The sequence below is a fragment of the Puma concolor genome, chromosome A1, assembly GCF_028749965.1.
Source record: "Puma concolor isolate L17-30 chromosome A1, mPumCon1.1.hap2, whole genome shotgun sequence".
Lineage (NCBI taxonomy): Eukaryota > Metazoa > Chordata > Mammalia > Carnivora > Felidae > Puma > Puma concolor.
In genome coordinates this window covers 47341478-47368641 of record NC_141667.1, presented here as the reverse complement: position 1 = coordinate 47368641, position 27164 = coordinate 47341478, and the positions used below count along the sequence as shown (strand labels likewise).

The following is a 27164-nucleotide window of genomic DNA, read 5'->3' as shown; positions in this document are numbered from 1 at the left end:
TCCCAGGGGGCCCTTCAAACAAGAAAAGCAGGAAATGTTAAGGCATGCCTGCCACTCTCCTGCAAAAGACCCTCCAGCGACTTTGTATTGCAACAAGAATAAACTCCAGACCTGTCACCTCAGCCCACAAGACCCTATGTGCTCGAGACTCTGCCCACCCCCTACTCCCCCTACTCCCCCCTCTCTGCTCCTCTCCCCCTGCCTGCCATGTGCCAGCTTCTTTTTTTTTTTTTTATTTTTTTTAACGTTTATTTATTTTTGAGACAGAGAGAGACAGAGCATGAACGGGAGAGGGGCAGAGACAGAGGGAGACACAGAATCGGAAGCAGGCTCCAGGGTCTGAGCCATCAGCCCAGAGCCCGATGCGGGGCTCGAACTCACGGACCGCGAGATCATGACCTGAGCTGAAGTCGGACGCTTAACCGACTGAGCCACGCAGGCGCCCCAATGCCAGCTTCTTAAACACATAGAGCTCCTTCCAGCCCGGGGGCTCTAGGGCAAAGAGTTCCCACTGCCCGGAACACATGCCTGCCCCCACCCCCCGCCCAGCACATGCACACACTCGAACACCATACTCTTCTCATCCTTCAAGCCCCAGCTTTAGAGGGCCCCTTCTCAGAGAGACCTTCCTCGATCAACTTGGCTGAAGCACTCCATGTTCTTCATAGCACAGATCACAATCTCTGATTTTATGTGTTTACCTCCTTTTGCCCATTTCCTTCACTAATGTCTGAACTCCACGGAACTGAAGCTTGTGGCTGTGTTTTCACCCTTAATTCCCAGTCCCAAGTACAGTGCTTCGCACAGTAGGCACTTAATATTTGGTTGAACGAATGCTGTGTGGCCTCTAGCAAGGTGCTTCCCTTCTCTGGGCCTCCGTCTCCCCACGTGTGAAAAGCAGTGCTTGAACGGGGTGCTGCTGGGAGCCTTTAGAGCTCTGACTACGGGTCTGTGACTAATATCTGGGCCTCGGGCCCAGGAGTGAGCCTAGTATGTTGCAGCACCGTGGCCCTGCACACAGCGCACTGGTTTAATCGGGCAGCAGACACCCTGTCATTTTGTGTTCTGCTGTCCCTCCTCCTCAGTCCCCGGGCTGGGAACCATGCTGTCAGATTTTCAGGATGATCTATGCACAGCCACCTGGGAGAGGCTGGTCAGTCTGGAAGCCTAAGGGCCAAGAGGCCTTGTCACTGTCCTGATGTGAAAGACTGCAATCTTTGGGAGTTTTCATCAAATCCTATAATCTCTGGACGTTTGGCCCGGCCCTCTGCCTTAAAGGTAACTGCCTTCTAAACTTTGCTCACTAGTGGTCATGGTCACCTGGGTTCTACTTGTAGTGCTCAGAATAGGGGCCTTGCTGGCTCTTAGGGCTGCTCATCTCACCAGTGAACAGCTTTAGGAAGTCCTTTAATCAGATGGTTGGTGGAACACGAGGCAGCGTAGCATAGGGGCAAAAAGTCTGGGCTGTAAGCCAGGGGGTTTGCAGAATCCCAGCTCTGTAACCTACTTGCTATGTGAGCCTGAGCAAGCCATGACCCCTCGCTGTCCCTCTGTTCATCTTCTGCAAAATAGGGAGAACCCTCATCAGGCTGTTGAGAAAACCATAAGCATTAATAGAGTGAAGGTGATAATGTCGGTTTCTGTTAACTGCTACCTGTGAAGTGTTCTTGTTGTTATTATTGTTTTTAGATCTTCTTGGACTCTGTTCTTTGTGTTGATCGATTTGTTTGCAAAAGAGATAGTGGGGCCCAGCCCAAACACACAGGGCTGGGAATCTAGGGGGTGGGCTCGCTAGTATCTATGAGAATATCCACTTCATTGTTCCAGGCCTCAGGACCCCACCTGAAAAAAGGAAAGAGAAAAATCCCTGTCTTGCTTCCTGTCAGAGAACTGATGTATAGATCAAATGAGAAATAAACAAGGCAGCTTTGAGAAGTAAAAAAAAAAAGCTCTATAGATATGAGGGATTCATCTTATTTTTTAATAAAGTTTATTGATTTATTTTGAGAGACAGAGCAGTGGAGGGGCAGAGAGAGGGAAAGAGAGAATCCCAAGTGAGCTCTGCATTGTCAGCATGGAGCCCGATGTCGGGCTTGAACTCACCAACCAGGAGATCATGACCTGAGCTTAACCAGCTGAGCCACCGACATGCCCCTCTTATTTTATTAGAGAGCTCTTTCCTCTTTTAGCAAAGGCACATTAGCTCCAAAACAGCAAAATAGCTAAACTCAACCTATTTGGCAAACAGTGTGTTTTTGATACTTGTTGTGAATTTGAAGCTAATCCCTTCAGAATCTTCTTTCGTTAATGTACCAGAGCAAACAAGTTTGAGAAGGATTTATTTATAAGCCATTTGGTACATTCCTACAGGATGTAGAGCTCGGTTTGGCTGATTTCTGGTGTCTTTGCTTATTGTTGTTATTTCTTCCCTTTTTCTTCTTCAGGGATTTGGTTGGAAGGACCCAGGTGAGGTGTGTTCATTTTGCAAATGTAGGCAGAACACAGTAGCCCTGCATAATTTCAGGAAGGCTGGTGTGATCTCTGTTCGACCCCTGTCATGCCTTGGGGGCCTACAACATGAGGAAGCCCCTAGAATCGACCTTACTGCACAGATCAGAAACAGAGGCCCAGAGAGGGGAAGGCATTTGCCCAAAGTCACACAGCTGGTTAATGGCAGAGGCTTGACCAGGTAGCCAGGTCTCTTGACTCCAAACCCTGTACTCTTTCCAACAGTTCTATGGAGTCTTGCAGTTTCTCTAAATTAGCTTACTGTGTCTCAAAATCTTGTAATTACATAGGGGTTCACATTTGTCAAAACTCATTGAACTGGGGGAGGCTGGCTGGCTCAGTCAGTGGAACATGGGACTCTGGATCTCAGGGTTGTGGGGACCCATGTTGGGTGTAGGGATTATTTATAAATAAAATCTTTTAAAAAAAGAAAAGAAAAAGAAGAAAACCTCTCATTGAATTATATACTTAAAATCTGGACAGTATATTGTTTTAAACTTAACTCACGTTTTTAAAACAATAAAATGGTGAGGCGCCTGAGTGGCTCAGTTTGTTGGGCGGCTGACTTCAGATCTCGCAGTTTGTGAGTTCTAGCCCTGCATCGGGCTCTGTGCTGACAGCTCAGAGCCTGAAGCCTTCTTTGGATTCTGCTGTCTCCCTCTCTCTCTGACCCTCCCGCTCACACTCTGTGTCTTTCTCTCAAAAATAAACTGACATTAAAAAATTTTTTAAATAAAAAAATGATAAAATGGTGTGGCAGAGTCCTATTTAATGAAGGAGGCAGTGTCTAAGGCCAGCATTAAGGCAGAAATAATGTAAAATGTAAAGGACTCAAGAAAGGCCCTTAGGAAGGCAGCATGTCAGAGCCAACATGGTCTCTCAGCTGTTTCTGTGGGCATTGCAACAGCCTGCTGCTTCTTCAGAAGGTCCAGATTAGATTGTGGCTGGCATGTAGGGCTCAGGTTGTGAGAGAAAGAATGTATCTCTACAAAAAGATGATACTCAGCCTGGTGAGAGGCACATGTGGAGACCAAGACTGCTAAGGGAGGGGTGCCTTTGTGGCTCAGTCAACTGAGCAGCGACCTCTTGATTTCATGGTTCATGGGATCGAGCCCCATGTCAGGCTTTGAGCTGACAGCAAGGAACTTGTTTGGGATTCTCCCTCTCCTTCTCTCTCTCTGCCCACCCCCCCCCCCCCCCCCCCCGCTCACACACGTGCACACTCAGGAGTGGTCTCTCTCTCTCTCTTTCTCAAAAATAAATAAACATTAAAAAAAAGAAAAAAAAGACTGCTAAGGGAATGGTGGTTTATGGTACCACATCTCATACACACACACAGATCTCCCTGAGCAGGTGCCAGAGAAGGTTAAGGGAAGGCCTGGATCTGGGGACAAGGATCTGAGGGTTCCTGGAACCCAGCATGTGACTTAAGTCAGGGGGATTTCAGCCTCTAAGGGGGAGGGCTGAGGGGAAGGGGTTGGAGCAAGGCTGGGAAGCCGAACGATGGAGAACCCTTCATTCAAGATGAGAGGGCAGTGGTGGGGAACTGAGGAGATAAACAGGGAAGGAGGAGATAAACAGCTGGAAGACATCAAAGAGAGAGACGTTTGAAGGCAGCTTAAATTTTCAGCAGATATTAAGTACATAGGGTTGTCACCTTCTACAGCATCACAAAACTAATAAGCATCCTTTAATAAGTAAACACCGTAAAGTCTGGAGTGATGGAGGTGGAGGATGTTAATCCACAAAGCATAATATGTTTAATGAGATTAGATTTGATAAGTTTCAGAACAGTTTGTTAGTTGCTTATATATAAAAAGGAAGATTCCACACTTCTCAGTGTCAAAGAGTTTGTTCTTTTGAAGACTTTAAACATTTTCCCTAGAATTGTATTAAAACAATACATTTGTTCATCTCACACCCCTTAGGATGGCTACTATCAAAAAAGGATGGAAGGAAGGAAGGAAGGAAGGGAGGGAGGAAGGAAAACAAGTGTCGGTGAAGGTGTGGAGAAACTGAAACCCTTGTACACTGCTGGTGGGAATGTGAAATAGTTCACTTACTATTATTAATTTCAAAAAATTAAAAATAGAACTACTATATGATCCAGCAATCCTACTTTTGTGTATATATTCCCAAAGGAATTGAAAGCAGGGTCTCAAAGAGATATTTATACACACACACACACACACACATATATATATACATATATATATACACCATGGGTATATACACCCATGGCCATAGCAGCATTATTCAAAATAGCCAAGAAGTGGAAACAACCCACATGTCCATCAATGGATGAATGGATAAACAAATGTGGTGTTTACCTACAAAAGAATATTATTCAGCCTTAAAAAGGGAGACAATTCTGGGGCGCCTGAGTGGCTTGGTCGGTTAAGCGTCCAACTTCGGCTCAGGTCATGATCTCACAGTTCGTGAGTTCGGGCCCCAAGTCAAGCTCTGTGCTGACAGCTCGGAGTCTGGAGCCTGCTTCAGATTCTGTGTCTCTCTCAGTGTCTGCCCCTCCCCCGCTCCTGCTCTGTCTCTTTCTCAAAAATAAACATTAAAAAAATTTTTTTAAAAAGAAATTCTGCCACATGCTACAACATGGATGCACCTTGAAGTCACTATGCTACATGAAGTAAGCCAGGCACCAAACAACAGATACTGTGTGATACCGCTTATAATGAGGCATCTAAACTAGTCAAAGTCTATCAAATCCATTGGCTGGCTCAGTCAACAGAGCATGCAATTTCCCGACCTCGGGGTTTTACATTAAAAAAAATAATGAGGTAGTCAACAGAAAGTAGAATGGTGGTTACCAGGGACTGGGGAAAAACAGGGAGGGGGGAGCTATTTCATGGGCATAGAGTTTTAGATTTGCGAAATGGAAAAGCTCTAGAGATGTGTTTTACAACAATATCAATAGATGTATAACACTACTGAACTGGACACTTCAAAGTGCTAAATTTTATGTTAGATGTTTTTTTATTACAACAACAAAAAACAAACAAGAAACCGATACATTTGCCTGTAGACCTTCCTTTACTCACTGAAAAATAGTGGTTATAAAACAGCCTGTTCAGTATGATCCTCTTTTTGTCAAATATCCTTTTCCACTTTAATATATACATTACCATTAGAATACACACTGGAAGATGAACAATAGGCTATTTCTGAGTACTGATTTTGTTTTTTCTACCATTTGTATTTTCTAACTTTTTTTTTAAATTTTTTAAATGTTTATTTATTTTTGAAAGAGAGAGACAGAGACAGAGTGCAAGCAGGGGAGGAGCAGAGAGAGAGGGAGACAGAATCCGAAGCAGGCTCCAGGCTCCAGGCTATGAGCACGGAGCCTGATGTGGGGCTCGAACTCACTAACTGTGAGATCATGACCTGAGCCGAAGTCAGACGCTTAACTGACTGAGCCACCCAGGCGCCCCTCTAACTTTTTTTTTAAAGGAAGCGTTATATTATTTATTAAAACAATAATGAAAGCTTCATCCCATTCCAGTCCCTCTGTTTATCCACAAAATTTACAAAAGTGGAACTCACGTTTCTGAGGTTTTATTGTATATATAATTAGAAATCACTGCTAATAATTAATTTTAAGATAATAATAGCAATAGTGATATTTCCTATGTAGGGAAAGCTTAATCTGTGCTTTTTATGAATTATTCTATACAATAACTCTTCGAAATAGGTACCACTATTAAACCCATTCTGCAGATGAGGAAACAGAGTTAAGTAGCTGGTATAAACTCATTTATAAATGTCAGGGCTGTGTTGAAACCCACAGCAGTCTGATTCCAAAGCCCGTGTTTCTGACAGCCTGGGTATTCTGCTAGACCCACATGATGTACTAACCTGTCATCCTGTGCATGGGCCCCTTCAGCAGCCATGAACATATAATTTATGTGTTAAATTGTTCAGTCAGCACCCCTACCACTCTCCTGATGGTTGTAGGATATTTGTTTCACAGATAAGACAAAGGTCGACCTCCCTCCAGAATTTCCAGGCCACATTATGTTCCAGATGGGTCCAGACAGAGCCAATCCTGGGGATTCTGAGTGGTTTGGGATTGTGGGACTATATCCAGGGCATTCACCTTATCCACTTAGATACTAACTCCACTGCCCACTACAACCAAGAAGGACACACACCCACCTCCCAGGGCCGTCTCCAACCTGAGGGGAGGGCAATGGGCAGACAGGAAAGGCTGTCAAATATGGTAACTGTAATAATATGATTTATCTCAAAAGAATGATTGTGATTATGTAATTAACACTTTTTATTCAAACATTTTCATCTCTAAGGATCTCTGAGAGTCTTACAGATTGTTTAAATATATATCACATACATTACTGGAGAAAAGTCTATGGTTTTAGAAGATAATTAAAATTCCTTTGCCTTTGGAATCAAGAGAATTGCCTATGGGAACAATATGATGCCCACCAGACACACGAACAGATCTAAACCCAGGAACTGTGAACACAGGGCTAGAAAGGATCTTGAAGAGCCATTTTTTTTAATGTTTTTTTTCTCAACGTTTTATTTATTATTTTTTTTGGGACAGAGAGAGACAGAGCATGAACGGGGGAGGGGCAGAGAGAGAGGGAGACACAGAATCGGAACCAGGCTCCAGGCTCTGAGCCATCAGCCCAGAGCCTGACGCGGGGCTCGAACTCCCGGACTGCGAGATCGTGACCTGGCTGAAGTTGGACGCTTAACCGACTGCGCCACCCAGGCGCCCCAAGAGCCATTTTTTTTAAAAGGACAAATAAATATGTAATAAACATATTGGTACTAACCAATTTAAAACCCCCTGCTCATGGCAGAAATTATTAATCAATGACAGCATTCTTTCTCACTAAGCCTGGACTTATCCTCAGAATCGTTTTCAACATAGCATTCTAGGCAGCTACCACCACCTAATCAGTGTCACACCCTATTTGCCATCCCAGAAATTAGTTCACTCTCATCCCTCCAATCTGATAGAGAGGGGACTGGAGTTCAGAGAGGTAAATTAACTTGCTCAAAGCTACACAGCCGGTAATGCAAAGCTGAGGTTTCCAAATTTTCCCTTTTTTCTTAACCTCCCACCCCTGCCTTTTTGCTCTGTTCAAAATATAGTTGGTAGATTGTATGTTGTGCAGCAGATTCCTCTTTCTTGGATGACCTGTGTAGAATGCCCCTACCAATGATTTGCTGAGCGACACCAGGCCTATTGCTTAAAATCTTTGTGTGTTGGGTGTTTTCAAGTTGAAAAGGGAGACAGCAATCTGGATTCATGTTCCTGCCTCTTCTACTGGCACGCTGGTGTGCTCTTTTGAGGAATGTGAGCCGTTGCTAAAATTTCTCTGACTGTAGGGAAAGGGTCAGATATTTTGAGAGCACCTTCCCTAGGCAAGGTAATGTGCTCCTGCTGTGATGTGGTTTTGCTCCAGAGAGTATAAAAATGAAGTAGGACATGGGCTAGCTACAGTCATCTGGCCATGGTAAGGCAACTTGGAAGGAGGTGGCATTTGAGCAAGACTTCGGAGATCAAATGGACTGAATGTTTCTTTAATTAAAAAAGTAATACATGGGGGCGCCTGGGTGGCACAGTCGGTTAAGCGTCCGACTTCAGCCAGGTCACGATCTCACGGTCCGGGAGTTCGAGCCCCGCGTCGGGCTCTGGGCTGATGGCTCAGAGCCTGGAGCCTGTTTCCGATTCTGTGTCTCCCTCTCTCTCTGCCCCTCCCCCGTTCATGCTCTGTCTCTCTCTGTCCCAAAAATAAATAAACGTTGAAAAAAAAAATTAAAAAAAAAAAAGTAATACATGGTCATTACACAATTATTGGAAAAGAGAGAATGTCAAGAGGCAAAATCACTCCTGTTCCCTTTACCCATAAGCTATGTCAACATTTTGTTTTATTTTTCTCTTCTTGTATCTTTATTCTATGCACAGATATTTGTTTTTTTTCTCCGCTCACATGGTTGTTGATCTGTGTGTGTCATTTATATTTTGATTTTTAGAAGTTTTAATATACTATGAGAGTGCCCCACAACCCAGTAGTTCTACTAAGAATAACCAACAGAAATGTATACGTCCATATGTTCACCCAAAGGCATTGTGCAAGCATCATTTTCCAACATAGCCCCAAACTGGAAACAACCTGCGTATCTATCAATAGAATGGACCAATAAATTATGCTGAATTCCCCAAAATGGAAAGTATACAGTGATGAAAATGAACTATCACTACACACAACAACATGGATACATCCACAAACATAATGTTGAGCAGAAGAAGCTGGACACAAGAGAGACACAATGACCCACTGATACAAAGTGCAAAACCAGGCAAAACTAACCATGGTGTAAGCCATCAGAACACTGTTTACCCTTGGGGGCAGGGCTAGTGAGTGGAAGGGACCATAGCGGGAGGCATCTCTCTGCAGGTAACACAGTATAAGCTCCTGGCGAAATGTATCAAGCTGTACATTTATTACTGTGTACTTTTCTACATATGTGCCATACATCAATAAAACATTAATTAATGAAGTGGTTGTAGGCAAATAAATCCGTCAGGTAGAGAGGGCCGAGGATGTCACTTTGAGCAGAGGAAATAGCACAAAGAAAGTTGCAAGAGTGGGAAGTGGAAAACAAGGCAGCTTTCTTGCAACATTGGTATTACAATATTTTGAATAAGCGAATGATCCCAAAACTTAGGCATTAAAAACAATCACACTTATTTGCTCATAATTCTGAAAGTTGGCGGTTTGGGTTGGGCTTAGCTAGATAGTGCCATCTTTTCTAAGGTCACTGAAGAGATTGTAGTCAGAGAGATTGACTTGGGCTATATAGCCCAAGATGGCCTGTGCACTTCATCCTTTTTGCCTGCTCAGGGAAAACGAATCTGGGCCCTTAAATATCTGTTTATTTTGCCAGCTGGCGGGATGCTCAGTTTTGACAGTAGAGGGTGCTGGGGAGATATTAGAGTAAGAAAGTGTTTTGCTTCCTGGTTTTAGTTGCCAGCTCACCACCCTCCCTGAGGCATGTGTGGGTCTCCCATGCCCAGCTCCTGCCGGGCATGGCTTCTCCAGCATCAGGCTCCGAGAGTGCACATGGCCAGCAGTATCTGGCAGCCCGAGGCTTCCCCAGGAATCTCTCTTAAGTGATTTTGTATCAAAGTGTCTTTGATGAGACATTTCCCTATGAATGGCTTTTCTGAAACCCAACAGGACACAATTTCAGCAACTTTAAAAGAATGATTTCTGCCATGTCCACTGGCCTGGTGTGGTACCACAGTGACTTATCTGCCATTGTGTGGGCCACAGCCATGTCCTCTGCAATGAGATCTGGATTTTGGCCTTGGGGAGGCTCTTCTTCAGGTGCTGTATGTCCACCCGAGGGATAGTGGCTGCTTCTTATATTTGCTATTGTTGTAGAAATTCTTCAGAGTTCTCTTTACTTCTTATTAGTCAGTCCCTTGTTACTCCAGCCCCGTTATAATTAATAATTCTTTATTTTTTAATTTTTTTAACATTCATTCCTGAGAGACAGAGCGTGAATGGGGGAAGGGCAGAGAGAGAGGGAGACACAGAATCTGAAGCAGAATCCAGGCTCTGAGCTGTCAGCACAGAGCCCAACGTGGGGCTCAAACCCTCCAACTGTAAGATTGGTTTTTGATGCTGGCTATTGTCTGTGGCTTTCTCTCCAAATGTCTCCAGCAGGATAGTCTTGATTTTTTTTTTTTAACATGGCAGCTGGGTTCCAAAAGGTGAATGCTGAAAATGTAAGGACTCTGGAGGCCAAGGCTCAGATGTCCCATAACATCACTTTAACTGATACCTATCGGTCAAAATAAGCCATAGAGCAAGCCTAGATTCAAAAGGAGGAAAAATAAACTCTATCTCTTGATCAGAAAAGTGGCAAAGTCACATTGCAAATGGGCACAGGCACAGGAATGGGAGGAACATGGCAGCCATCATTGCAAACAACCTACCATAGTTCAACAGCATCAGAAACAGCAGAATACTTCTTGAAAGTCTATTCCTTGACTACTCCAGAGCTGCCAAATCCAAATATCTGGGGTGGGATTTGGCAGTCTAAAATTTTAACACCCTTCCTCTCCCAGCCCCAGGCCAGGTGATTCATACCCACAATAAAACTTGAGAACCATTCATTTATGCTCATACAGTATCTGTTCTCATTCATCACTTTAAAGATGTTATTCCATTGCCTCCTGGCTTCCATTAGTTCTGTTGAGAATCTGTCAATTTCATTATTGCTACCTTCAAGATATCCCCCTTATTTTTGTTTTTCAGCATTTATACCATAGTAGACCCTAGTTCAGTTTTCTCTTTATTTATTCTGCTTGGGGTTTAAAGTGATTCTTAAATCTGTGGCTTGATGTGTTTCAGCAGGTTTGGAAAATTACTGACCATCAAAACATATTGTTTTCAGTATCACTTCATTTCTCTTTGGGTCTCTCTTCTCCTTCTCCCTCCCTTCACTTCCTTCCATCTTCCTCCTTTTTTTTCCTACTCCTCTTTTTCTCCCACTCTGCTTTGGGACTTCAATTACACATATTTAGACATTTTCACCATGTTTTATATGACTCTCTTCTGTATTACATGTGCTGTAGTCTGGGTACTTTCTACTGACTTGTCTTTCAGTTCACTAATTTTATCTTCAGCTGTGCTAATATACTTTGCTGTTATATCCATCTTTTAAAAATAGACTTTTAAAAAATGTATTTATTTATTTTGAGAGTGAGAGAGAGAGGTGGGGGTAGAGGCAGAGAAGGGGTGAGACAGAGAATCCCAAGCAGGTTCCCTTCTGTCAGTACAGAGCCCAATGCAGGGCTCAATCCCATGAAATCATAACCTGAGTCAAAATCAAGAGTCAGATGCTCAACTGACTGAGCCACCCAGACACCCCTCCATCTATTAGTTTCTTAAAAAATTATTTTTTAATGTTTATTTATTTTTGAGAGAGAGAGAGACAGAGCACAATCAGGGAAGGGGCAGAGAGAGAGAGGGAGACACAGAATCCAAAGCAGGCTCCAGTCTCTGAGCTGTTGGCACAGAGCACAATGTGGGGCTTGAACTCACAAACTATGAGATCATGACCTGAGCCGAAGTCAGATGCTTAACCGACTGAGCTACCCAGGCACCCCTTGGCTTCTTAATTTCAGTTACTGTATTTCAGGCTTAGAATTTTCATCTGATTTTCCTTGGTAGATTCTAGTTCTCTGCTGAAATTCTCCATCCTGTCAATTTCTTGAATATGTAAGTCACATGTTTTAAAGTCCATGTCTTATAATGACAACAGCTGAATCTTCTGTGGACCTATTTCTATTATCTACTTTTAGTCTTGGTTTTCAGCCATTTAGTCTTGCCTACTGAGATGTCAGATGATTTTTTTATTGAATGCTAGATATTGTGTGTGAAAAAACTATAGGAAAATTTGAGACCCCAAATGGTATTATCTTCCTTCAGAGAATTTTTTACCTTTACTTTTGGCAAGCAAGGGTCTTGTAGGTCTTGTAAGGGGTTTAATTGATTATATGCTAGTCTTCAGTTTTGTGGAGCTAGTCTATTTCTGATTCGCCTCTATTCCTAGGGTAGAATCTTTGTGGGATTCCATTTGAAAGCTTGGGGTGTTTATTAGGGACAATCCTACTTGGTGGACCCTGAAATCCATTTTTTTATATCTCAGCTTCATAACACCTTCAGATTTTCAGTCTCTGCTTACCTTCTTAATCATCTTGAGAAATGGCATATGCCTTGAAGGGCAAAGTAGCAGCTGAATATGGGCCTTACCTCCCTGCATTTCTCTTATCTCTGGAATCTTGAGCCCTCAGGTCCATGTTGCTTTGGTAACACTCTAATACCTTCAAATACACACACACACACACACACACACACACACACACACACACACACATTTATTTTGTCCACCTCTTTTAACAATTCTCAGTGGGAAGGTTGGTCTTCAATAAGCTATTCCATTATTGTTGGAAATACAAAACCCTTGCTCATCTAACATTTATGTTATATTTTTAAGTGGACAAAAACCATACCTTACCCCTCTCCATAGTGCCAGGGCCCCCTTGCTTTAAGTTCTTAATAGCACCATTTGAACAAATGGATAACAGTTATATATTGCTTTTACTTATGTAATTTTAACCTGTAGACAGAAAAGAAATGACCCTTCTATAGTCCTAGGTATTGGACCCAGAGAAGACTTGCCCAAAGGTTCCTTGACTAAGGTCTACTAAGAAGTGAGTGGCCTACCTGGGTCTTGAATACAGAACCAGAACAGTGCTTTCCCCCACTCTACCACATTGTTCTGTAATGTGATGGTCAAGACCATCATGAGTTTGGGTGTCAAATTGACCAGAGTTTAAATCCTGGTTCTGCCACTTACCAACTGTCTGGCCTTGGCCAAGTTACATGAACTCTTGGAGCTTTAGATTCCTCATATGGTAAAGTGGAGATGATAATAGAAGCTACTCAAGAAAGTGCTACTGTGAAAATTAAAGTGAGCCAATGTGTATAAAGTACTTGTCAGGGTCACTGGGTCTGTAAATAGGAATTATTCTTTAGGGGGTGTCAGCATGATAAACAAGGTGCCTTAATTCTATGAGTTTCACGGGTAGTGCAGCAACCAATGATATCTCACCACTTTTCCCTCCCCAAGGGCTGGGGGCTTTACTCCCAGAGGAATCATGCAAAATACCCACCCCCAAGTCCTGCTGATAAGCTCAAACCCATGAAGGCTGGGGGGGGGGGGGGTGGGTAGTCTTCTCAGGTGTCTTCAGGACCTTACTGCCGGCTTCCCCCATGCTGAAGGCCTCCCTGAAGCCTGGTAGTCTGGGGTGGATGGAGAATCAGCAGTTCAGAAATCAGGGCAGCAGGGCTGAAAGACTCCAAATATTTCTCTTCCACTAGTCCCCCAACAAGTCCCTATGGCAGAGCAGTTAAGAGCACAGAATCCAAAGAGAAACAGATTGGGTTCACATCTTAGCTTCGTCATTTCCTAACTTTGGGATCTTATTCAAAACCCTTAATTTTTCTGACTCAGTTTCCTCGTCTGTATAATGGAGTTGATAATAGTACCTACTTACAGAACTATTTGAAAGATTAAATGTGGCACAATAAATAGCATCTCTTATTTTTTCTCCTTTTATTTTTCCTCCAGAATATACTAGTCAGAAGGAGATAGTATAGCTAGAACTGGAACCTGTGTCTTTAGACTCTCCCTTTCCCCACTTTGCCCACACCACCCCTAAAATTTTCCTGCTCTGGGGTTGAGGCAGTATTTCCCAACTTTTCCTATCACAGTACATAATAGCATTTGGACATCCTCTGGATTATAATAATGAGGCTGCTTCAGGCCTGCAGGGGACCGTCTCATCAGATTTGGGGGCTCTGGCTCCAGAGCTTTGGAGCCAGTCTCCACCTGGCCACTTGAGAACTGAGGGCTCTATATTTCAGCATACTTGTAACCTGTCACTGTCCCCCAGCTGAGAATCTTTCAGTTAAGATGTTGACAGTCTCCAGTAAGAGCCAACATTGCACTGCCCAAAAGTGACACATTAACCCATTGTTGGTAAATCAGTCCTGGACCAGCTAATTCAGTCTCCGGGTAGGAGTCCAGAGGCCAGAGCCCAGAGCATGGAGATTGGGAAGAAAATCAGGCGTTGGCTCCAGTCCAGGCTCTGCCTCAACTCATGTGACCTTGGGCAAGACATGACCCTTTTCTGGGCTTTACTTTTCTGTCTGAAGCAGAAAGGAATTAGACTAGAGGAAAGATCTACATGGTCCCTTTTGGCTCTGACATTCTAAGAATCAGGGATTCTATGAATTCCCCATCACTCAGCAGTATTCTGTTCCTGGTGACCTAGTTCCTGTCCCTGGTTCAGATTAGTGTAGCAAATAGTAGACTCTCTCCGACTGTGCAGGTGCTCCCAGCTTTCCCCACATGTTACAGGCTGGTCTCTGAAATTAACCCCTGCCTGGCCCTGACAGAGGGCAGAGCCACACCTGCCCGGTGCCCCTGTCAACGGAACTCCTCTGAGTCCCGTGCATGTTCAGCTTCCCCCTGCCCGCTAGCTCAGCCTCCGGGAGCATTCCTAGTGTCCCAAATCATCTCTTCTCCCCACAGCTCCCAGGGCTTGCACTATCATCTGGGCTCATGGAGAAGGCAGGGAAGACCAGCAGCAGAAGCACAACAGCCTCCCTGTAAGAGGAGGTAGGGATGCTAGGGAAAGGAAGAGTGTGGGGAGGCTAGAGGCAGATCCCCTGAGGAATCTGGGGTACAATACTCTGGAGGCTGGACTCGGACTGGTGTGCAGGGAAGGGACACCATGGGCCTTGAAGCAGAAGAAGGACATGGCCAAAACTTAAGGTCACAATGTGTTTGGGCTCCATGGAAGGCAGACTGGAGCAGAGAGAGAGAGAGAGAGCCTGGGGGCTGTTAGAGAATGCAGGCCAGAGATCATGACATGGCAGTAGGGAGAGCAAAGAGGAGGAATTAAGGGGGTGAGTTGGCAGACTGGGTGCCCGGTTGGTTGTTCCACCACAAATCTAACTGTATCACGGGCTGGGTGACTGGAGTTACACTGTCATGGGCCCGAGGGACTATCTGCTTTGTTAGTATGGGAAACAAGACCTCAAGGAAGAGTTGAGAAAAGGGTCTCAGGCTTAGAAACAAATATATTAAAATCTCTTCAATAGTTCTTTATGCTTCTTAAAATGTTTTCTCATTTGGTCCTCCCAACACTTGTCTGTTTTGTTGATGGGAAGCTTAAGATCGTGGCACAATTAGAACCTCCAACTCAGATCTCCTAATCGTTGGCCCCGCACTTGGCCAGAGAAGATGTCTTTCCTGAACTGATGGGCAGGCAGAGGTGGTGGGAAGTTTGCCTCCGCCCAGCTGCTTCCCATTGCCTCCCCTGGGCTCCGCAGCCCCAAGCCTGCCTCCAGCACCTTCACACCCCTACTTGGGCTTTCTTTAATGTCCTATGAAGAGGTGGGTGGGGCCAAGTGCAGGTTCTCGACATTCAGACACAAACAGGCGATCCCTTATTTACAAAGGAAACTTACATGAATCACTAACTTGAACTCAAATAAAAAAGAACCTGCTGAGGCTGAAGCAGAGGTCTTGACTGCTCCCACCATCTGGCAACCTCCGTGACACTTTCAGAATCCCCAGGGTTCCATGGCCCAGAGTTTGTAAACCACAGGACTGGAGAACTCCTACTTGAACATCCTAGAGTGAGGAATTCTCCGCCTGGGTCCACAAATAGAATTCTGGGGTCTCTGAACTTAAAATGAAAAATTCCGTATTCATTTTCACTAACCTCTACCTCAAGTTAAACGCTTTATTCCATTACAAATGTCGACAGTGACTACAGTAATATTGACAGTTCCTGTGACCATGTCACTAAGAGAAATCAGATATTTTCCTATCACATTATAGTTGTCATAGATCTCACAAACTATCATTTATGCTCATCATTACTTTAAAATGACAATAGTTATTATATCTGCTGCCAGATCTCATTTGTAAGTTAATAAAGAAGTATACATTATTATGCCATACAATTTAAAAAAATACCTTGATAACCATATTTCAATATAATTCGCTTTCTTTACAGTCCTGAGTATTTTCTTTGATGCATTTAAAAACATCGTGAAAAAGGGGTCCTTCAGACTTCACAGAATGCCAGAGGAGTCCATGGCATCAGTAGGTTAAGAGCCCCTGTCCTGGGACTTCTCTTTCAGAATGGAGGGGGCTGGGGAGCTTGATGAAGGCTGCCAAAAGAGGGCATGTAGGACCTAGGATCTCCGGAGGCCTTGTGCTCCGATGTGCACACTCTGAGCCTGAGGAAAATGAGACAGGAAATTGGGGCAGGAGCAAAGGGACTCTGAGAAGTGGAGCAGAAGCCAACAGGCCAGGCTGGCAGGACTCGGTCTAGTGGGACAAAACTGAATTGCTCAGCCCCAGTCCCAGCCAGGCTTCTGGGGGAGCCAGGACTTGTGGGCCCTCGTCTCGTTTCTCATTTCTCTGCCCAGTCTCCGTTTTCTTCTCTGAGCTACTATAGTGGAAGCAACAGTGGCCTTGAGGGGAAGAGCGACCCTGCTTCTGGATCTGACTCTTCCTTGCCTTGCTGAGGGACTCTGGGCAGGTCACCTCCCTTCCCCAGGTATGAGTGCTGGCGTAAGTCCTGCCATGCCCACAGTAGACATTGCTGATAGGTATCAGTGTGCGATCATTCCATGCAGCTTCAGAAGCCTTTTCGACACTCTACTGATCAATTAGAATTAGCAAATGAAGTGAAGCATATTTGCTATTATTGGACAAGATGATCTACACATTTCTATCTGTACTAGTCTGTGCCTCTAAAGATTTAATCCCAGGAACCCAAGTAAGACCCTAGATAGACGTGCAGACACCTAAAGCATGACTATTTCTCACTCATAGGCCTGTGTGTGTGTGTGTGTGTGTGTGTGTGTGTGTGTGTGTGTGTGTAACAGACAAAGATGGGCTGTGGATTTTCTCTTATGCACTCTATAGCAAAAATGGGGTCAGAATAGGACACTTGGATGGTGAAATCTCAGTCAGACTTCCTGGAAGAGATGAGCAGAGGCACATGGAAGTCAAACTCTGAACAGTGTCGGGAATGGGCGTCACTCCAGGATCAGTACCGCTAGGCCCTACCTGTCCCCAAATGTCTCGTGTCACAAAATTAAGATCAGACATGTAGTGCAGCCGAGTGATGGTGACAAAGAGTGAACACCACCCACAGCTCCTAGTGTAATTTACATGGACTCATGCACACAGCCAGGTGGGCAAGATGTCGATATGCTGGAGACTTGTGGCTTCTCTCCCAAACAGCACAGAAAGCCACTTAGAAACTTATTTCAGAGTGTTAACTATCCCAGGTTACAGCTAAAGCCTAGACAAATGTTATAGTTTACTTAAGGTCATAGCCAGTTCAAGTGTTAGGACTGGGGCCCAGGTCTCTCCAGGCCTGTGGGGCCGGGCTGGTATCATAAATGAGACAGTGGGTTGGGTAGATGGGGATTGCAGCAAGCCAGAGGTCGCATGTTCTATTGAAAGGCAGCAGCTGTGGGCGCCTGGGTGGCGCAGTCGGTTAAGCGTCCGACTTCAGCCAGGTCACAATCTCGCAGTCCGTGGGTTCGAGCCCCGCATTGGGCTCTGGGCTGATGGCTCAGAGCCTGGAGCCTGCTTCCGATTCTGTGTCTCCCTCTCTCTCTGCCCCTCCCCCGTTCATGCTCCGTCTCTCTCTGTCCCAAAAATAAATAAAAAACGTTGAAAAAAATTTAAAAAAAAAAAAAGAAAGAAAGGCAGCAGCTGATAATCAGTTTAAGTTGATTGTTGGCATGGAAGGGTGTGGATCTATAGTGCCACATTCTCCTGATTTCTTTCTTTTTTCTTTTTTCTTTTTTCTTTTTTTTAACATTTTTATTCATGTTTGAGAGACAGAGAGAGACAGGGCATGAGCGGGGAAGGGGCAGAAAGAGGGAGACACAGAATCTAAAACAGGCTCCAGGCTCTGAGCTGTCAGCACAGAGCCCGATGTAGGACTTGAACTCACGGACTGTGAGATCCCCTGACCTGAGCTGAAGTCGGATGCTCAACCGACTGAGCCACCCAGGAGCCCCACATTCCCCTGATTTCTAAAGAGAAGTCAGAATCGAGATTTTGATATTAAATAGCCCCATTTTCACATGTGGTCATCTAAATTTTAAAAAGGCTAAAACAGGGGGCGCCTGGGTGGCTCAGTCGGTTAAGCATCCGACTTCAGGTCAGGTCATGATCTCCCGGTATGTGAGTTCAAGCCCCACGTCGGACTCTGTGCTGACAGCTTGGAGCCTGGAGCCTGCTTCAGACTCTGTCTCCCTTTCTCTTTGCCCCTCCCCTGCTCTCTCTCTCTCTCTCTCAAAAATAAACAAACATTAAAAAAAATTAAAGGGCTAAAACAAAATAAAACACTGTGTAGACCAAACAAATTGGATCTGGGGACATTAGTATTTGGCCTGATTTGCACCTCTGGGTGGGACAGGCTCTAGATTTAGCTGTACACAGACCTGAATCACGGTTCTGCCATTTGTTAGCTGAGCAATCTTATGCAAGATGTGTAGCCTCCCTGAGTCTTGGTGCTTTCTTCTGTAAAATGGGAATACTAAAGTGGAACACTGTGAGGATTAAATGAGGTAATGAATTTTAAACACTTAGCACAATCATTCGACCAGAGTAGGTGCTCAGTAGATGTAGCTCCTCTACCAAAGTGCCTCTAAGCTTCATGGTGATGGATCAGATGGACCCCCAACCCCATGCTCAGTGTCCATGCAACTAACATAGACACCCAAGGCTCTCAAACGTGCTCACACACAATCTGCATTCACCCTCAGGAGGATTTTGAGATGCCAAGATTGGTTACCAAGGAAAGATGTTTAGGAGGCTTCCCTGGGGTGCAGCTACAACCTTCTAGTGTTGTTGAGAAGAGAGGCCTGCCCAGTGCAGGGGACTGGCTAATGAAACCTGATGGGGGCCTTCATAGCCTTAGAATTTTTCACCTTGAATTTTGTTAGCTCATGTGTACAAATAGGCACACACATACACACTGTCACACACCATCTGTCCCGAGCCTGGGCCAGAGTAGCTGCTTTTCCTGCTCCTGGGAAGCTTCTATTCTCTCATTCTCCTGCAGGCTCACTGGGAGGGGAGGTGCTGTCACAACCCTTGAACCAGCATTCTCTGAGCCGGATTTGCTCAGCAGGGAGCCTCAGGAGACGGACAGGGCAAAAGAAGTTCAAATGACCGAACTGGAGGGGCTTGATCCCTTGACTGGGCCCCCGAAGCAAGGAACAACAACACCCCCCACCCCCACCCCTGCACTCAGGGGCATGGACTGGTTCCAAAGACCCGCTCCTCCGGCGTCTCCAGGAGTTTCCTGCTGCCCCGGATGATGGCAGGGCTGGGAGGGGTTCCATTTTACGGATGGGGAGACAGACCCAAATGTCTTGCACTGAATCCATTTATTCAGTCCTCTCTAAGGATCGGGAGCCCTCTCGACCTGGGACTCTAAGGGAACAAGTGTGTGGGTTCTGAGTCCCTGTTGTAAGCTGCACCCCAACTTAACACCACCACCACTACCACTTAGCCAGCCAACTCTTTTGATTTTTCTCCACTCCCACCTCATTCTAGAATTTAGAAGACACTGAGGTAGAGAAAAGTGACTTACACCCAAGGTCACCAGTAGGTGTTAAAGTCTGAATGGGAACACAAGATCGTCTGACTCCGAAGCGCGTGCTCCAGCCACCTATTAGACTGCCTCATACATGAGGGCCACATTCCCGGCCTGGGTTTCAGTTCCAGGAGTCATTAGAAAATACCATGACTCAGTGAGCTGTTTCCACCTGCTTTTTGTTTATATGAGTCTGTATTTCAAAAAGTCCCAATAAATGGTATTGTAAAAAAAAAGTAAAAGAACTTAACAAGCAACCATAATCCATCACACTCAGAATAATTCTCTATCACGCAGGTCACATTTTATAAAACATCCATTACTCTATTTCGTCAATTCTAAAACGCATGTCTGTGGGGTTTTTTTCGGTTTTTGAATTTGGGATGCATTTAAAACTCTGTGGACTCTGAGCTTCCAGGATATACACTATTTTATTTGGCCCTAGGAATCGTCCTGATAGGCAAGCATTGTCAAGATTACAATCCCCATTTTACAGCTGGGAAAACGGAGGTTCAAAGGGGTTAGGCAACTTGCCTGAGGTTACAGAGCTAGTCAATGCAGATTAGCCCTGTGCCCTGATTCCCAGCACAAGCTGTGTCCACCCTATGCTCCTGGACTCCAGGCTCTGTGCTCACACCTGCCTGTTTCCATCACCCCCCTGGCCAACCCCTAGCAGAGGCCTGAGGGACACCTCAGCTCTCCCAGGGTTGTCCAGCCTGTCAGAGGGGGAATGAACCCAGTGTGGGGTCTCCTAGGAGTGGTCCAACCCCAAATAGGAAGTTTGCAGGCCCATTTTCAACAATGGATCTCATGTATTGTAGAGGCCAGAGCCGGGCTTGGGGTGTGATGGCAGTGTTTCTGCCTGGTGCCCTCATAAACCATGCAAGCCAGATCCCACCTAAGGCTCCCCATTCTCTGAAAATTGCCCTATTTCTCATATTTCAAAAGGCCAAATGGAAAGCAAACATTGACTCTAGATAAGCTCGCACAGGCAGACCAAAACACCACATTTCTTTGCTTTTGGTTTAACTTATATCAGCTCAATGGTATCACCGCGGTTTGTTCCTGCTGACTAGAAAACACTGATTGGCTATTACACGGTCCCAATTAACAAAGAAGGGGAAAAACAATTAATGACATTATGTAACAGGTACAGCCTGGCAGACAAAAATCTTGCAAAACAGTGGGTGTAAGGGGGGGTGGGAATAAGAAAAGGAGAAAGCTGACATGGAGATCGGAGCTCCACATTTTCCCAGATGGGGAACATGAGGCTCAGAAAGCTGGAGTGACTTGCTCAAGGTCACACAGCAGGGCTGGAACCGGCACCCGAGGTTTCCGCCCCTCAGGCGGGAGCATTTTCCTACCAGGCCCTGCTCTGTTGAGGTTCGAGAAACCCAGACCGTCAGGACTCACCAGGGTTTGTCGAAGGGGGTCAGGACAGGGAAATGGCTTCTCCCTCACACCTCTGGGCTCCTTCCTGCCGAGCAGTTGCCAAAGGCCACGCTGTCTTTCCTCCCTGGGCGTCTGCCAGGGCAGCTAGGCATGGGAGCCTTCTGGAAAGCCAGCTCTGGGCCAGGCGAAGGAGGCGTCTCTGAAGAAAGCACTCTCCCGGACATGAAACGACCAGGCCCTGGGGTCACAGAGTGGCCGTGGAGGGCTTAAGTACACCTAAATGGCACAGCTGCCTCTGGCCCCCAGCAGGGAGCTCTCCAGGTGGCATGGCTGGTTTCCCTGCCAGCTGCTGGGTGCCTTTAAGAGAATAATTGCCGTTCATTGGCTGAGCGAGGCTCCCCCTACCTCTTTACCTGAGCAGGTGAGAGAAGCCAGGCTAGGGGAGGGCTGGGGACTCAGGTGAGAAAACAAACCGTGGTGACCAGCTGGCTCTCCCTTCTTCCACAGCGCTTCTTTCCCGGGCTTCCTTCCTTATCCCCGCCCCAACCCCAGGACCGGCTCGAGGTAAAGACCGGATAAACGTTCTGCAAAGTGCCTAGGGCCATTCAGTCCACAAAGCTTCACTATCTCACGGTAGCCCTAGACCAGAGTTATTTGTAGGTCTTCTCTTTTGATGGAGAAACTGTCCTTGGAGGGATGAAATGGCTTGTCCAGCTCACACGGCTCTTGGAAGGAATGTTGACAGGGGAGGATGGTATGAGGACCCAAACCTGGGTCTGTTGCTTTTGACTTTACATACAGTGCCTCTGGACCACACACCCTCTTCTCTGTGAGGCCTTTGGCAAGCCACTCACTGTCTCAGTTTCCACATCTGTAAGATGGTACAGTCATGCTTGTATGTAGTCTACACTCAATATATTGAGTGTATATTAGAGCTAAAAAGGACTTGGGAGATTATCTAGCTCATCCATTCATATAGCAGGCATTCATTCCTATTATGTGCCTGGCCTGTTTTAGATCCTAGGGATACACCAGGGAACAAGAAAGTCAAGCGCCTTATTGGGTTTGCATTCTAGAAGAGGAAAGATAGACATAAACCAGTAAACAGATTAGATAGGTAAAAGTACCATGAAGAAATAAAATAGGCTGATATGATAAAGTAATGGAGGGGTATTTTAGATTATCTAGTCAGCAAGGCCCTCTCTGAGGAGGTGATATTGAAGCTGAGACTTGAATAATAACAAGGAACCAGTCATTAGAAGGCTGGAGCAAGAGTATTCTAGGCATTGGGAGCTGCAAGTGCAAAGGCCCTGAGGCAGGTGTATTAGGAGAAGAGAAAGACGCTGCCATGGCTAGAGTATAGCCCAATCCTTGCACTCCCTTTTTAATAGATAAGGAAATGACTCAGAGCAATGGCTTGCCCAAGATTCCCTCTTGCAAATTTCTCCTTCCTTTCTTTATTCTTATTCATTATGGATGGAAACTGAAGTCTGGAGTTCATCAGCACACTTAAGTTACCAATAAAACAATCATTCTGTGAGCCTACACTGCTTTAACCTCATGCTTCCCCAACTCTGTAGACATGTGTCAGTTCCCAAAGGGCAAGGGCTACGATTTTAAGAGTTTCCCACAGTGAGGAACCAAATCCTCACCAACAGAATATAGTACTAAAAATCCCAGCAGCAATGCAAACTGCCATACAGTGACATGGGGTCAGCACAGACCCTTCCCGGTGAATTTCTTTCCACTTCCACTTTCAGAATTTTTTACTCTGATTTTGAAAAAAGGGCTGCCTGTTTTCAGTCATCGTATTGTGGTGGTAACACTGGGATTGTTATTCTGAAACTGTTGGATAGGTAGTGTGGGGTAGCCAGGGAGTTTCATGCTGGTGGTGTTGAGAACCAGGACTTTTGGTGTGAGACAAAGGAGATACAAATGAAAGACGACAGGGGTTAAGTAAAAACTTTATAATCCTGGATTTAAATTGGAAGTTCCAGTATGAATTTTTGATGTAACTGATTTGGAAGCACACACCATATTCCCTAGCTCTGCCTATCGTTTTCAGGTCTAGAAACAACAACCAACACTTGAGTGAGCATCTTTAGTGCCCAGACTGTGGTCTCTAAATACTATTTCCCCTTAAAGGAACCCAGGTTCCTCAAATAAATAAATAAATAAATAAATAAATAAATAAATAGTTGATTCCAGCTTTGGGGCAGAAAATGTACATGTTCATAGACTTTTAACGCAAATCAAGGAAACCAGAGTCGTGGCAAAGGGACTCTGGAGTCCCACTTGCCAAAGTCCAGACAATTTCAGTCTAATTAACTGCAATGAATTGAAAATATCAAACACATTTAAATCCATGAGTTCATAATGATATTTTAAAAATAAACAAAAAACCTCAGCGATCATCTTTGGAGGATATTAGGAAATCAATTCATTATTTTGAAAATCAAGAGAGACAATTAAGCATTTATTCTGTCTTTCCTGTACGAACTGTGCTTCAGGCAACCAAGTAGTAGATGAGAAGAAGGTGCTTTTTATGTAAGCATTCCAATAAAGAAAAGGAAACAGGAATGAAGAAGGATTAACTTGGAATATCACCATTTTGCAACTCCTTATGAATTAGTTGATCTAATTAAACACCACATCCTATGAGGAAAGCATGGCCCAAGAATCAAGCAGGAATCTGAACAAGCCTTTAGAGTAGGTGTTGGCAAACTTCGTCTCCAATGGGCCAGGTAATTTAAATTTTACAGGCTATACAGTGTCTAGAGTCTGTTGCAAGTACTTAAGCCTGCTGTTGGAACACAAAAGGCAGCCACCGACAATAGCTAAACAAACGGGCAGAGTTGTGTTCCAACAAAATCCTGTTTACAAAAAAAGGTAGATGCTAGGTTTGGCCCACGGACCATGGGTTTCCCAACGGATCCTGACCACACTACAGTGTACAGGAAATACAGGGACTGAGGAACACGTGAAATGACACCATGGGGACATAATGAACAAAAGCCAGACTGGGGGAAAGTCTAACAGGAAAATCAACCTGATTTCTTTAACAAATGAATGGTAGACAGAGAGGGGAGCACCTCTAGATTAAAAGAAACTTAAGAAATGTTAGCCAATCACATTGTATGGATCTTGTTTGAATCTTAATTCAAGCAAGCATAAAAAGAAAAAAATATAGAGAGTAATTTGATAAATGTGAACATGGACTCAAATATTTGGTAATATGAAGGAATTATTGACATTTGGAGATGTTTGATGATACATTGTGGTTATGTTTAAAAGAGGAAATCCTTATCTTTTAGAGATATTTGCTGAAATATTTAAAGATAAAATGGAATAATATCTCAGGTTTGGTTAAAAATAATGGGTGGTGATGGGGCACCTGGGTGGCTCAGTCAGTTAAGCGTCCGACTTCAGCTCAGGTCATGATCTCATGGTTTGTGGGTTCGAGCCCCATGTCAGGCTCTGTGCTGACAGCTTGGAGCCTGGAGCCTGCTTCGGATTCTGTGTCTCCCCCTCTCTCTTCCCCTGTCGTGCTCATGATCCACCTGTTTCTCAAAAACAAATAAACGTTTAAAAAAAAATTTTTTTTAAATAATGGGTGGTGAAATATAAAGAAACAAAATTGGTAAGGATTTGGATGGTGGGTGACAGGTACATAAATTTATTACCCGATTCTATTATTTTATAAATACAGTAAAACTTTGTATTGTGACTAACTTGTTCTGAGAGCGGTCCGCCAGACGAGCAAACATTTTTAATAAATTTTAACTTGATAAACGAGTGATGTCTTGCAATACGAGTAGCACATTAGCCAAATGTCACATGATCTCAACTGACCCGATGTTTCTTGAAATTTGCTCTGATATACAAGTGCTTTGGATTATAAGTATGTTTCCGGAATGAGTTTTTACTGGTACTTGAAACTTTCCACTATGAAAAGTTAAAATATATTTATACTATTTCACACTTAACCAGTTGACAAATTTTTAAAAATCTGACAAACTCTAAGTTTGGAAAGGATACAGGGGAAAAGGTAAACTCTCACAGCTGGTGGGAATATAAATTCCTATAATTTTTGAGAGGGTTTTGTATACATCCCATGATCTAAAAATTCCCCATCTGGATATATATATATATATATATATATATATATATATATATTCATTCCAAGGAAACTTCAGCCCATTAAGAGATATATGGAAGCATTTTTTTAATAGGAAAAATGGGAAACAACCCAAATGGATAAATTATGGTATCTCTGGACCATAAGAGGTAGGGGGAGGCTATGAAATGTAGAGATTTGGAAATAGCAACTACATGTGGAGATAGGAGCCAGGGTCCCATCAGGATAGATTAAGCTCAACCTATGTTGACCTATTACCCACTCTGGGCCAGGCCCTTTTCTGAGTGCTGAGGATATAGACGCGATATCCCTCAAAGGGTTTAAAGTCTAGATATCAGAGCTAGAGAGGGCCTGACCCTGACATATCATTGAGTCCAACCTACCTATATTACAGATGTGGAAAATGAGGCCCGGAGAAATTAAATGACTTGCCAAGGCACAATGTTGGTTTGTGGAGGAAGCGGGAATTGAACCAGGTCTCTGATGCTCAGCAGAAAACAGATCTTGGAGCCATACATTCTTAAGTTGAATCCCAGCTCTGCAACTTACTAGCTGTAACCTTGGCAAAGTTATTCTCTTTCCTTAGAAGTATAATAATAAATACTTCCTAGGTCAATAGGAGGATTAAATGAAATGATATACATAAAGTACTTGACCCAGTGACTGTAAAGGAATAAAACGTCAATGGATAGGTTATTTGCTTTTACTATTGTTGATACGAGGAAAAGCCTTAGCAAAAAGGACAAAATGCTACATTCTATGTTGCTCTCAAATGATTAAATCCACACTTGTTACAGCCAGGATGGCCGAGGCTCTGTACCAAGTTGCAGACTTGTCCCATGTCAGTTAGCTGCTCTGTGTTCCGGGCCCTCCCCACAGAAGGCACACGTAAAGGACTCTGCACCACCCTCTCACTCTGCTGTCTCTGCTCTCGGAGGTTCTGGCTGAGACATGACAGCTCTGTGATTTCTGTCAATCCTGCTCCACTAACTGGAGCCCCAGCTCCCTGTGAGATGAGGGTAACAGTAGAACCTACCTCATGGGGTTGTTGTGAGGGTTAAATGAACAAATCCCTACTGCAGAGTAAGCCCTCAAGATATAGGAGCTATGATGTTGACCAGGCAAGCCATCTAGCCCAGGGTGTCAGGAGACACAAAAAAGAATCAGCTGCGTTTTTCGCCGACAGGGTGCTTCAGTCCAGTGGGGGATAGTCAGAGGCCACGCCTTCCTTTCTATTTTTCCCCATGCTGTCACATTTCAGGCCCGGATTGGGGCCCAGGGGGCCAAGTGATTCTGACTGATCCTGCAGGGAAGCTGGCTCTAAAAATGACCAGGCCAGACCTGCTAGGTCTGAACCCACACACACTCTCACCTCTTTTAGTGAGAACCCCATTCCCAGCGCTGCAGAATCCCTGACTACCTCAGGCTGCTGGAGCCAAAGCATCACATGCTCTGAATAATAAGGCCATCCAGAAAGTTCCCTGCGGCGAGCTGGGCACCACACTCTGGTCTGCACCCTTGGGGCCAGGCAGCCAAAAATATCATAAAAGGCCTGCCCTCAAAGCCGAGCTCCTGTCCCCGGTATGAGCCATGGGGCACAGGGAGTTTCAATACCCAGTTCCTTCCTTTTCCTGATGCCTTCTCCTCTCAATGAAACCACGCGTATTTTTCACCCAAGACCCTATTTTTACAGAGCCTAACAAAACATGTTCCCACTTGGCCCTGTGACCATCGGTCCCAATTTCCCCAATCCTAGAGAATGAAAACCATTAAGGATCAGAGAAAGGATTGCGAGATGAATGAAACCAGTTAAATGTATTTGGTTCTCCTGTAGAAGCAGGAGCGAAGTTG

General features: G+C 44.7%; 2 long non-coding RNA genes across 4 annotated transcripts in view; one reads left to right on the top strand and one right to left on the bottom strand.

The window, feature by feature from the left end:
* The window catches only part of LOC147584147 (uncharacterized), a 68545-nt gene that overhangs the window by 8834 nt on the left and 32547 nt on the right, over positions 1-27164 (top strand). The window contains exon 3 of one of the 3 annotated variants that reach the window (XR_015249121.1): positions 21683-23876. The exons of 1 other annotated variant lie outside the window; for it this stretch is intronic. This is a non-coding gene — a long non-coding RNA (uncharacterized LOC147584147). Of the gene's footprint in view, positions 1-4436; positions 4614-21682; positions 23877-27164 lie in introns of those variants that run through there. One more of the 3 variants, XR_015249136.1, reaches the window with a different exon arrangement.
* On the bottom strand, positions 1390-21687 carry LOC147584148 (uncharacterized). The gene is made up of 2 exons (XR_015249158.1): positions 21197-21687; positions 1390-1842 (listed from the first exon to the last, which is right to left on the bottom strand). It is a non-coding gene; the product is annotated as an uncharacterized LOC147584148 (long non-coding RNA).